Source organism: Arachis ipaensis, chromosome B9 (assembly GCF_059453495.1).
Source record: "Arachis ipaensis isolate K30076 ecotype BB chromosome B9, ASM5945349v1, whole genome shotgun sequence".
Classification (NCBI taxonomy): domain Eukaryota; kingdom Viridiplantae; phylum Streptophyta; class Magnoliopsida; order Fabales; family Fabaceae; genus Arachis; species Arachis ipaensis.
This window is the reverse complement of record NC_142444.1, coordinates 78980295-78994497: the sequence shown is the minus strand read 5'-3', so window position 1 is coordinate 78994497 and position 14203 is coordinate 78980295.

The window sequence follows — 14203 nt, the reverse complement described above, 5'->3', positions numbered from 1 at the left end:
CTTTGCCTTTTTAGCCAATGTTGGGAATGAAATCAGTGTAGGCTCTTCAAGAGAGTTCTTCCTTTTGGGCTCCTTGACCTTTATTAGTTCCTCCTCACCTCTTGCAATATTTTCCTCCTCATCTCTCACCACTTCCACTTCTTCTTCTATTTTTTCATTGTGGGGCTCCTTGCTCAATTGTGTAGGCTTAAGACCAACTTCATCTAACTTGGTACCACTCCTGAGGGTGATAGCATTAATGCTTCCCTTTGGGTTCGGTTAGGGTTGAGAAGGTAGTCCACTAGAGGTGGAAGCTTGGTGGGCATTTTGGGTATTTGAAAGAGAAAGAGTCAAATGGGATAAAGCTTCGTCAATGGTTGCCATGTACGTTTCTTGCTTCTTATGAAACTCCCTTTGCTCTTGCATGAAATTTTGAAGTGCATCATTCATGTAAGGTTGATTTGGAGGGGGAAGTTGATTGTTTTGGGTGAGGTTAGGCCTCATGTGTGGTGGTTGGTATCTTCCTTGATGTTGAGAATGTGGTTGTTGATTCGGTTGGGTAGGAGGTCGCCTTTGTGGTTGATATGGTGGGTAGTGAGGTTGTGGTGGTTGAGGGTAAGATTGTTGGCCTTGAGGAGGTTGGTGATAGTAAACTTATTAGTTGGATTAGGGTTGAGCTTGAGACGGTTGGTTTCACCTTTGATGGAAATTGTCTCTCTATCCTTGACTTTGGTTCCCTCCATAGTGATTAGATCCTTGATTGTAGTTGGACATTTGTGGGTAAGAATTCGCTACCGCCAATGTGTTGTCCTCTTGGATTTGAGGGCACTCATCGGTGTAGTGTCCATTGCAAGCACAAATACCACATGATCTAGGAGGTCCTTCGATTCTAGGAGGTTGAGGTGGAGGAGGTAGCAACATTTGCAGAATTTGTTGGCCTTGAGTGAGTTGCCTTAACATGATTGTCATCTCTCCAAGTGTCTTAGTCAAGACGGCATCACCGGAAGGTGAGACTTCACTTATAGCTTTTGGTTGGGGGTTTCTTGTTCTCAAATGTTGACTTGAGTCTGCCAAATCTACAATGACTTCCCAAGCTTCTTCAGCGGTCTTGTTCTTAGTAAGAGATCCTCCACTTGAGGCATCAAGAAGTAGCTTGTCTTGAGGGATCATCCCTTGGCAAAAGTAACTTATGAACACCAATTCATCAATGCGGTGGTGAGGACAAGCTTCCAACAATTTTTTTAACCTTTCTCAATACTCATAAAGGGTTTCTCCATCTCTTTGCATGATGCAAGAGATTTTTTTCCTTAAACGATCCTTCTTTTGAGGTGGATAAAACTTCTCAAGAAATTCCTTGCGCAACAAATCCCAATTAGATATAACTTCCTCAGGTTGGGTGTAAAACCATTATTTCGCCTTTCCCTCTAAGGAAAAAGGGAAGGCGAAAACCATAACCGCTATCTCATCCGACCCATGTCTTCTTGTAGTAGAGCACACCACTTGGAAATCCTTCAAGTGCTTGAAAGGATCTTCTCCTGCTAACCTATTATACATCGGAAGCAAGTTGATCATACCCGTCTTGAGTTCAAAGTTGGCATTTAGATCCAGGTACCGAACTTGTACCGGTTGTAAAGTGTTATCCGGGGCCCCGGCCTCCTTTAAAGTAATTCTCTAGGGTGGCTCTACCATAGTGTTATCACCTAATTCACTAAAAGAAATTTCAGCACTTCCAACAGAAGAATATAATGTTCCCTGGTTAAGTGAAGAATAAGGATCACGGTTAGAAGGTGATGGTGAATTGGCTTGCCCTTCAAGAGAGCCTGATTTACTATTTACTAATGCTAACCGGCGCCAAGCATGCCTAATATGTGTTAAAGTCCTTTCTATTTCAGGGTCAAAAGGGGCCAAGCTCGGGTCTGGAAGCAACCGTGTCATTCAACTAAAGAATCAACGAAAACATGCAATTACCAAAAGCAAAACAAGAATAAGGAAATAAACAAAGCAACCTAATAGTCAATAACTACTGAAACCACTAAGATAGAGGCGCCATCTATCAATTAGTGTCAAGTAACAAACAAAAATCAAGTCAAGTATTCATACTATTCACATATTAACAACAACCAAAACTATAGCACTCATTGGACTTAGATTCCCCGGCAACGGCGCCAAAATTTGGTTGGGGAAGCCTAACGTCGGCTAGCAAATTTTCGCATAAAGATTGTGATTCTGTCGATAGTATAGTCCCAACCGATGAACAACACCCGACCAAAGTTTGGAATCAAAAGATGTCACCATTCAAAACCAATATAAACCGGGAGTTTTAATTCCCAGGTCATCTTCCAATGACCAGTGATCAATGAGTGTGCAATTTTTGGTTGCGAAGGCAACAAGATTTTCATTGACAATATGAACAATTAAAGAAATAAAAAAAACATTTAAAATTGCAAGTAATGAACTAATAAAGGAATTAAAGAACTAGCTATGTAATATAGACAAGTAAGCTATAAAAGTAATTGATGTATGTATGTGTGTGTATGATTCAAAACATTAATGGAGTCTTGACTTGGGATGAGCTAGGGGCCTTTCCTTGTTGAAACCACAAATATGACAATTGTAATGGATTAATCTCACTTAATGAACCCTCACATCGGATAGTATGTCAAGGAGCATAGTTGTCCTTAATCCACAAATCCTAATTCACTTGCTAATTGCCTTAGCAACAAGTTAGCTTTAGTGGAAATAAGAACAATTAACAATCCAAGAATTATCACTAAATATTGGACATTCCAACTCTAGGAACCCAATTGCTCACTTTTCCCAAGCTAAGAGGTGGAAATTTAGCCATAATCAAAATTGACATTTCCACAAACACTTTGTGGGCATAAATGCAAAACATGGTAAAATTACGAAAATGCTTGAAACTATGAGCATCAAATGATCAAAAGCAACAATAACAACTCAATCAAGCATATAACAATCATCAATCATCAAAATCATCAACAAGAAAGCAAAATTGGAAAAAGTATATATATTAAAACTATGACTTTAATTACAAGAAAGAGTATCAAAATTGTAACTTAAAGGAGTAGTAATTAAGAGATACTTACAATGGAGGCTAGCACAAAGCAAGATCAAAAATAAAAATGGCACTTGAAATGTAAAACCCTAATATAAACCCTAATGATGATGAGAGAAAACTTAGAGAAAAACTAACTAAAGCCTCCTACTACTACTCTAAAAACTACCCTAATGATATGCTATGTTTCCACAAGGTTTGCCCCTTCCAATATGAGCCTTCAGCAGCAGAAATGGGCCTCCAAGCCCCTCAATTTATGAGTCACGTGCATTTTTAATAAAGACATGCGCAGGCACCTGTGCGTACGCACAAATGTGTGTAAACGAACACTTAGGCGAAATCTCAGGATGTGCATACGCATAAGGGGTTGTGGGCACGCACACTTCGCGATACTCAGGATGCTTGTACAATGCGCCAGATGCTGTGCGCTCGCACACTTGGCTCTGATTTGCTGCCTGTGCGTACGCACAAGAGGCTGTGCGCACGTACACATCAATTTTCTCTTCTCCTTTGTTTCTTCATGCTTCCTCCTCCTTGCATGCTCTTCTTCCATTCTCACCATGCCATTCCTACCTTATACATCTGAAATCACTCACAAACAACATCAAGGTATCGAATGGAAGGCAAATGGGATAAAATAAGTCAAATTGGCACAAAAGAGCATGTTTTCATAATTAAGCACAATTTAGGGGAAAATCTCAAAAGCATGCTATTTAATGGAATAAGTATAGGTTTATATGATGAAATCCACTCAATTCTAATAAAAAATTATCGTAAAATATGGATTCATCAACCACTCAATGATATTGATAAATAGTAAATACATACCTATTTATATAATTTCTTATATGATTTGAGTAATTAATTCTCATATATTTGATTTGATTAGTAGAATTCAGATAATGTACTACTCATGCCCTTCTGATTGGTTGATAATTCTTTATTAGATTTTAGAATGCTGATATTCAATAATGTACATCAATTAATCAAATAATACTATTATAAATTGTAGTGTAAAAGCAACTATTGATAGGTATAAGAAAGCATGTTCAGATTCATCTGGTGCTGGATCTGCTTCCAAGATTAATGCTCAGGTATATGTATAGAACATATTATTTTACGTATATTCCATGATAGCCATAATTATCGTTATATTAATTAAATTACATTATATTTTGTAGTATTACCAGCAAAAAGCAGAAATGATTTTTTATATATATTCCGAGATTAATGCTTATTTTTTGGGGCCTGTGTTTTTTATATGATTGGTATAGGAGTGTTGATGATGAGAACAAATACCATGTGAAATGGAAAGAGCTTCCATATGATAAATTCTATTGGGAGTTTGAGACAGATATTTCAACATTTCAACCAGAAATAGAAATATTCAATAAATTCTGGTCTAGATCTAGCAAACTTGCCTCTATGAAGCAAAGAAGTAGTGTTAAGGATGATGTTGAATTGAAGAATTACAATATGTAAATTTCGGTCTAAATCCAGCAAACTTGACTCCTACATGTCTCTTTTTATTATAAAAGGTTTAAAAGAAAAAAATTTAAATACAATACTAATTTTGAAATTACATCTCTAGGTCTGACATAATTCTAGCAAAACTGAACCTAAACTAAAGAAACTCAATGTCATTATATGCTCCAGTTGAAAGATTTTTTTGGCAGACGTAAAAAGCATGGAGGAGATGGAATTTGAGCTTGGCATGTAAAGCTCCTTGGATGTGATTGCTGAATTAAAAATTGAGCTCCTCCTAAGAAAACTAACTTTATCCATATTCTATAAGGTTAGTCATAATATATGAGTAGATCCAACTATTCTTCAGTAAAATAGAGCTTACTGCCCCTTCGTTGTCCTCTTACATATATAATTAGAACCAAATCAATAAATACAACTCAAGGTGGTATTTGATGGATGTAATGCATTCTAAATGATTGTGCCAATGGACAATCGCACTGTAACGTTAGATGAAAAAAATAAGATTGAGTAAGAACAATTATCAAATTATCAAAAAAATAATAATAGAATGACCACATAAAAAATATCATAAATAATTAGAACTTATACGTTGAACCGATCAACTTCGATGAAAAACAAAGAACAAATTCTTGTTCTACTAAGTAGTCAAGAAAGAATAACAAATTAAAAAATTAAACAGAATATTTTGCCTCTTAAACCTAGACTCATAAACCATAGAAGAAGCACTATATATAACCTTTAGTAGCATGAAATTAATTATTGATATCAATATCAATTTAATACTATATGATACACACGTACATTAGAGTGAATATCAACAAAGCTATTAACAATTTCGATTATATTTATATCTAATTATGTTTGATTAAAATTATATTATAATAATTAATAATTAGAATAATTGATAATTCAAATTATTGACAATCAGAATGATCTACAATTAGTATAATTATTTACTAAATATTTATTTTATATAATTATAAAAATAATATTTTTCTAAAATAAATTTATAAAAGAGAAGCAAGCAGTATTTTTGGTGCCAGAATATTATCTGTTATAGAATAATGTAATAATAATAATTTTATAATATATTATTCTATAAATATGTTCGACATTTTATAAAATCTAAAATAAAATAAAATTAAAATCAAGGATTGGAGATGCTCATCAACACTTAGTCATTCTGATTTCATAATGTATCATTCTCTATATTGCCTTTAATAAGAGAGAAACAAAAGCGAAGAATAAAAGAAAATCAACTTAAAGATTTTAGTTATAATTTTTATTTAAAAATCTTATTTGTTTTTGTACGAAAGAGTGTAATATTTTGCTATTCTAATTAATTTTATAACTTGTTACGGATTCGGATCCACGGTTCCCGGACCTGGAATAACCATCAAACCTGGTTATCCGGGTTCAAACTACCTCACCCTTCTAGAAGGCCGAAACCGCTCCACTGGAGTCTCTAACTAACTTTCGAATTCAAATATCTTCCTCGTCTTAGCCAACTAAAATAAGATAGGATATTCACCATCACCTATAAATAGAGGACCCAGGTCCCTCCAGGTATTCATTCATTCCTCACACCTTATACCTCTCAGATCCATTCTGACTTGAGCGTCGGATTGTCTTTGCAGGTACCACCCCCCATCGCTCCAGTTAAATAATCCAGCATCCGCCTCGACCCGCAAATTTCCGATCCTTCTCTCAACCCGTACCGGAGGCAACTAGTACATAACTATATATATTACATTGACGGGTTATAAAATTTAAACTTAAAATCAATCTTTTTTATTGGTACAATTGAATATTTATTTTAATTTTAATACTACGGGTATTCTTTTTAAATTATATATCAAATATTTTTTAGGGAAAAAATAAAAATTTGGAAGGCTAGTGGAAAAAAATTGGAAAATTATATTTTAAAAAATTGGGAAAAGCATGCATATAATTGTTTTTTATGTTATAATATCACAAAAATGTTACCCTTTAAATAAAAAACTCAAAATATTTATTTTATTCTTCACATTTGGAAATTACGCTCCAGAGCATTAGATAGAAATTTAAAATAAAAATAAGCGCAGAATATTAATACCGTATAAACAAATAATTTTAAGAAATTAATTGATTTTAAGTTATTTGAAAAATAGAAAAATTTTCAAATTTCTTTATATTCGTACATAGTAAAAGTCCTTTATTTATTTTATTTTTATTTTGATTAACAATATACTACTGTCAGTATTTGAATTTTTTTTTCATATCCACAACTTTTATTGCAAATTTAGTATGTGTTTCCCGTAATTTTATGAAATTATTTAGATTGTATTATTTTATTACTGCGTTGATGATAGGAAATTGCAAGAATTGAAGTGAGTAGCGCACACATGTCACTACAAGAAAAATATGTTTTAGCGATAAACTTTTAGTGGCAATAGTATAATAGCCACTAATTTTTTAATTTAAGTTATCTTTTTGCGATAATTATATATTTGCCATTATTACTATATATTATAATGGCAATTATTTTTATTGCCGCTAAAAAATACATAAAAAAAATTTGAAAACAAATTTTAGTGACAATTATTATTATTGCCACTAAATTATTATTTATTTTTATTTTTAATTTTAATTTTTTTAAATTAATACCAGCAATTATTTAATTGCCACTAAAAATATAATATTTTATTTAATTTATTGAATTACAAACCTGTGCAAGGAAGAGAAAATCTTGTCTCAGATATCCCACTGAACCTTGCCTCACATAACCAGAGAGAACCTTGTCTCAAATATCCCATTGAATCTTGCCTCACATAACCACTCCTTGAAAACCCACTCCATCTCAGCTTTCTCCATTGACAACCGCCCACCGCCGCCGTCACAGGCCTTGCCATCGCCGCCTATCGCTCTGCTTTTCCACGCACATCTGTCTTCTTGTTTCCATGTTCTACCTCAGATCTAGGTCAAATCCGCGCCAGATCTACTCAGATCCGGGTTTGTTTTATGATTTGATTTATGTCTCTTCATTAGTTCAGTATAATTTCACAATTTCTCTTTATTTGTTAATTTCTCTTCATTTATTAATTAGGTCTCAAATTGCTTTCTATTTCTTCTTCGTTTGAAAGTTTTGAAAAAATTGTTCAGGTGGTTTTTTTATTTTATGGCAAAAGATTTTGTGCTTTCTTGTCTATTTTGGAATTTGAAGATTCAAAGGTTACATCGTGTATCGTTGTTAAGCTTAATTTTGATTAGTCAAGGTTTTGTGACTTTGAAGTTTGAAAGAATGAACTCGATTTGTCCTCTCAGAATTTCATACCAATTTTGGTCATAGATAGAATTGCTTAGCTTTAGTGATTTCTAAATTCTCAAGGCAATTATTTTTTCCCATAATTTTTGGTCATGCAGCTCCTGCTATGGTGATCCATCCGCAGAGCAACGATTTCTTATTGTACCTGTTCCTTACTTTAATATAAAGAAGAGATGGCATACTTGATTAATTTGTTCATTTTTGTTTATACTCTCCACAAAACTAAATGAAGCAATAAGAAAACGTGTGCTTTAATATATTTGCCTCATGATACTTCTTGGCTAAATGCATGCATTTGGTAATTTCATTGTTTCATACTCTATTCTTTTTCATCTCATAATTTAAATTATAAATATAAATTTAATTGTGATGCACTACCTTAGTTTCAGTTTTAGAAGGTGGTGGTAATAGTGTACCACCCTTTTTGGTTCTGGCAAGAAGCCCTTTGGTCACAGGGGATACCATCATTTCTATCTTTTGATAGTAAGTTCATTTATTAGGTAGTTATATATTATGAATTTTGGACAATTTTGTGGACAATTTTGATAGTAATTTTGTGGACAATTTTTGATTTTAGGATAAAAAGGTATGCCTATTGTAAGAGAAAAACATTTATGCCCCCAACTATATATTCCTGTACTTGACTTGCTCCAACACAATCCTAAATCCTAATCACTTTCTTGCTTTGGTTGCGATAACAGCTTTTTGGGCTGCTTGGACTACCTTTCTCTTGCTCTTTGCTTATTCATACTGCTTTTCATCGGTCTTACATTGAGAATTGTAAGCAACTTTTACCCTTTCATTAATAATTGTATCCATATTTGTTTCATTTTTCTTCTTCCGTAATGGGTATAACCAAAATGCCTTCTTTGTAATAATAATTGAATACAGGTAAATGGCAGAAATATGATATAGGTATATAAAATTTTAATAACGTTAATAATGTCTTCAGATGCTTAATTAATTGGCATATTTTTATCAAAAGTATTCATGTAAAAAAATGAGTTCTTAAGTTACTCATTGTTTCATTGCATGATGCATATTATACTCTAACACCATGGTTTTGTAAGATTAATTTTATTGGCACTGTACCTCTGAATTTTGGTCGTTCTAGTAGTTATATATTATGAATATCACTGGAGCTATATATATTGTACTTGTACTTTCACTTTGTAATGATTGATATAGAGCAGCAATGCTACAAGAGTTTTATTTAGTGCTGAATTCAGCACGTCTCTTCCTTTATCACTTATTTATTGCAGAACACAATTTCTGTGGACATACTTACATTTTTAATTAATTTATTTTCAAATTTATGTAGACCACAGTGCACTATATCACGAAAATTTATTGTAGAATTTGTACATCAATTCATTTCTCCCCTTGGTATCATTGGTTTTGCTGTCTGGGTCTAGAGCCACTTCTGCGCCTGAACAAGACTCTATTTCTGCAAGTTAGCATCTAATCTTCATCTAAAATAAACTCTAATCTGCAAGTTATCATGATAATTTATAGAAGTTGGATGAGAACAAGGAAGAGAGACAGAGAGGATGAGTTCTCATATTTGGTGGCTATTGGGAAATTCTTGTTTCTATTATGTGTGGGAGTGTGACTTTGAGAATTGAGATGACAGAGCACCAGGTACTCGGGTTATACTATTGGTCTGTTTTCATTGCAACTTGGTGGGTCTCAAAAATACTATATAATATTATATTAGATTAAATTATTCAAGGTGGAGGAGAATATATATTATGCTCGTGGTGTCCAATTCATATACGCATGTCTTTGTTACATTTTTTCCCTTGTATCTTTTTAGTAATCAATTTGATTGCCTTTTTCCCACTTATTATTATTATTATTATTATTATTATTATTATTATTATTATTATTATTACATTCTTTAGAACCTTATGTCTGCAAATCATTCATGTCTCCGCGTGACTTGTTTTTTCTATACTTAAATTGCCGTTTTCAATTTTAGCTGAAAAGTCAATTAATTGCTAGGTTGGATTAATTTTTTTTAGTAGAAAAGTAATTTTTAAATAAAGTATTTTTATTGAATTTAAAATTTATTTAGATATATATTTTAAAAAAAATATTTTTATTAAATAAAAATATATTATTTATTTTTTAAAAAATTAACAATACTTTATTTTAAGACATTTTGGTTCAATAGTTCAGTAGTTAATTATATGCATTTTGGCACCAGGTTCTGTATCTTCAAATTTTTAACAATAGGAAAAATCTTACAATACTATTGTATTGCATTGTTTCAGAACAGGGTGGTGGAAGGTATAAAAGAGGAAAAAATTCCCAGCTTAAATAAAAAGAAAAATCAGCTATTGTACCTACAGTTTATGCCAAAGTTAAGCAATTTCAATTCAGATTTTTGCCAATTTTAAGGTTAGTGATAATTAACTAACTTTTCTATTTACCTTTGTTAGAGATTAGTTACCTTATTTCCTAGTCTTTGATGTTTGATGCTTATATATTTTTAATTTATTCATTTTAATTAGGATATAAAATATCTATAGAAGGATCATGGACAATTCTTGTTAATTATTTTCTTGAAAGATTATATCTTTATCTATTATTGTTTGAATCCAGCACTAATTAACTAACTAATAGTTATTATTATTGTATAAATTCCGAACATGCCTATGCAGGGAGTGGTGTTTGATTTGAATTTAAAATAGCATGTATTAATGGTAAAAATTAATTATTAATAGCACGCTCTAGCTAGTGCATTGTGCATATAGACAAAGAAGTCCAAAATTATCGAAAATTTTTCCTGGCTCTTGTTAGAGAAACTTTCTATTTTATTTTTGTGATAATATTTCAACACGTGGTTTGCAGACATGCCTTGTTTCATGGGTTGTTGCTTTCTATTTTCCCATTCAGATGATGTACTTGAATCTATGCACTTATAATAAATAGATATAATGGAATCTGTTCTCACATAATGCACCTGTTTATTACTCAAGCTTTTTTTACCATGCATTGGAACATTAACTTAACTTAAATTTCAATTTGTTATACAGATGGTGTTATAGGAATTGGCATCACTGCAACTGCTGTGAGACTCGTAGTTGGTGGCTTTGCTGCAGCATTGGTCTAGAAGAATTGAGCATATTTTGGCTTTTTTTTTAATTTTCTACAAAATGTATTCAAAGTCAATGAAATGACAAACAAACCTCTATTATGTATTAACAAATACCACTTTTAACATTCTAGTTTGTCAAAAGGAGCATTTTAATAGAAAGCTTATTTCAATTTTCCTGGTCGAAATACAAATGCAAATTATCATTATTATCATCATCATCATCATCATCATTATTATTATTATTATTATTACATTCTTTAGAACCTTATGTCTGCAAATCATTCATGTCTCCGCGTGACTTGTTTTTCCTATACTTAAATTGCCGTTTTCAATTTTAGCTGAAAAGTCAATTAATTGCTAGGTTGGATTAATTTTTTTTAGTAGAAAAGTAATTTTTAAATAAAGTATTTTTATTGAATTTAAAATTTATTTAGATATATATTTTTAAAAAAATATTTTTATTAAATAAAAATATATTATTTATTTTTTTAAAAATTAACAATACTTTATTTTAAGACATTTTGGTTCAATAGTTCAGTAGTTAATTATATGCATTTTGGCACCAGGTTCTGTATCTTCAAATTTTTAACAATAGGAAAAATCTTACAATACTATTGTATTGCATTGTTTCAGAACAGGGTGGTGGAAGGTATAAAAGAGGAAAAAATTCCCAGCTTAAATAAAAAGAAAAATCAGCTATTGTACCTACAGTTTATGCCAAAGTTAAGCAATTTCAATTCAGATTTTTGCCAATTTTAAGGTTAGTGATAATTAACTAACTTTTCTATTTACCTTTGTTAGAGATTAGTTACCTTATTTCCTAGTCTTTGATGTTTGATGCTTATATATTTTTAATTTATTCATTTTAATTAGGATATAAAATATCTATAGAAGGATCATGGACAATTCTTGTTAATTATTTTCTTGAAAGATTATATCTTTATCTATTATTGTTTGAATCCAGCACTAATTAACTAACTAATAGTTATTATTATTGTATAAATTCCGAACATGCCTATGCAGGGAGTGGTGTTTGATTTGAATTTAAAATAGCATGTATTAATGGTAAAAATTAATTATTAATAGCACGCTCTAGCTAGTGCATTGTGCATATAGACAAAGAAGTCCAAAATTATCGAAAATTTTTCCTGGCTCTTGTTAGAGAAACTTTCTATTTTATTTTTGTGATAATATTTCAACACGTGGTTTGCAGACATGCCTTGTTTCATGGGTTGTTGCTTTCTATTTTCCCATTCAGATGATGTACTTGAATCTATGCACTTATAATAAATAGATATAATGAAATCTGTTCTCACATAATGCACCTGTTTATTACTCAAGCTTTTTTTACCATGCATTGGAACATTAACTTAACTTAAATTTCAATTTGTTATACAGATGGTGTTATAGGAATTGGCATCACTGCAACTGCTGTGAGACTCGTAGTTGGTGGCTTTGCTGCAGCATTGGTCTAGAAGAATTGAGCATATTTTGGCTTTTTTTTTATTTTCTGCAAAATGTATTCAAAGTCAATGAAATGACAAACAAACCTCTATTATGTATTAACAAATACCACTTTTAACATTCTAGTTTGTCAAAAGGAGCATTTTAATAGAAAGCTTATTTCAATTTTCCTGGTCGAAATACAAATGCAAATTATCATTATTATCATCATCATCATCATCATCATCATTATTATTATTATTATTATTATTATTATTATTATAGAAAAAAATAGGTTGTTAGTTCTAATTAATAAAGTGAGTATAATTAAAAAAAATTAAGATTTTAGCGGCAATAGTAATGGCAGCTAAAAGTGAATAATAGTATAATTTTAGAACTTTTTTATTGGCTATATAAATTGCCGGTAAAATAAATTTTAGCGGCAATAGTAATGGCAACTAAAAGTGAACAATATTTCCATCTTAGAATTACTTTTAGTGGCCATACAAATTGCCAAAAAAATTGCCCCTAAAAGTTATACACTTTTTGCGGCCATTAAAATGGTCTTTACCGGTAAATATTATAATGGCCACTAAAACCTTTTAGCGGCGGAACATAAGACGGCTAATGTCTAATTTCCGGTAAATATATTAGCGGCTATTTTTATTGCCGCTAAAAGTAAAATAAATGGCCACTAAAAATGATTATTTTTGTAGTCATGGGAATGGACAAGACAAATGAGTGAATGCATGAATGGGCCTGATGAAAGAATGGATTCGAATTAGAGAATATTATATGTTATATTTTAATTTTTTTAATTAGTAATATATAACAAATATATTTTTTTTGGTTTTTTACGGTATCTTTTAACCCAGCAGGTCAAGGACTAATCTGTCGCAGTACTGAGCTCCATTTAAAGGTTTGCTGCAGGCCAATCCCCAACACTTGCCTAAGCGGACTAGTGAGCTAACCACTAGAACCCAACTTGGTTATATATAACAAACAAGTGTAATTATCCGTGCCATGCACATGATAAGATTAAAATTTTAATTTTAATTTTTTTTAAAAATTAATTTGAATTATATTAATTTGATTAATAAAAAAGTAATATGTTATGCATTATTTGATTTTTTTAATCTAGTGTTAATTGGATTAACTCTAAAATAGTTATTAATCGGTTTTAATAATCTACTTTTTTTAATAAATCAGACATATATACTGAATGTGATCATAAATAATATAGTAATAGTCAAATCCACCGACAAATATATTGGCTATTATCACATTATAAAACAAATTAAATATAAAGGCTATTAGCACTTATAAATCTATAAAATTGCACTGTCTTTGATTCGTGCAAGGGTTTACTTATCAAATAAACTTAAAATATGAACAAAAAATATTTATAAAATAGAGGAGAATTATTTCTATGTAAGTCGTCTTGTTCTTGTCTAATTTAGATGGGACTTTCCATAACCTTATAATTCTTGCCTTTATTTTTCAAACTTTTTCATTACATAATCTATCATGGGTAATACTGTTGATAGAATCGTAGTTAGTAGCCCTTAAATATGAAAAATAATAAACAGAAGAAGATATATGTCTGAGATACGAATTTTTTAGATGATAAATAATTGTAACAATTCACTATTAATCCTTATTATACATGGTAATATGACACACTAATTATACATGGTAATAATTAGCAAATATTTTCAATAGAGATACTTGCTACAATTATGTGAAATTTATGCCATTATATTTTATTAACCTTTATGATTAATTCAATAGAAATACTTACTCAATATAT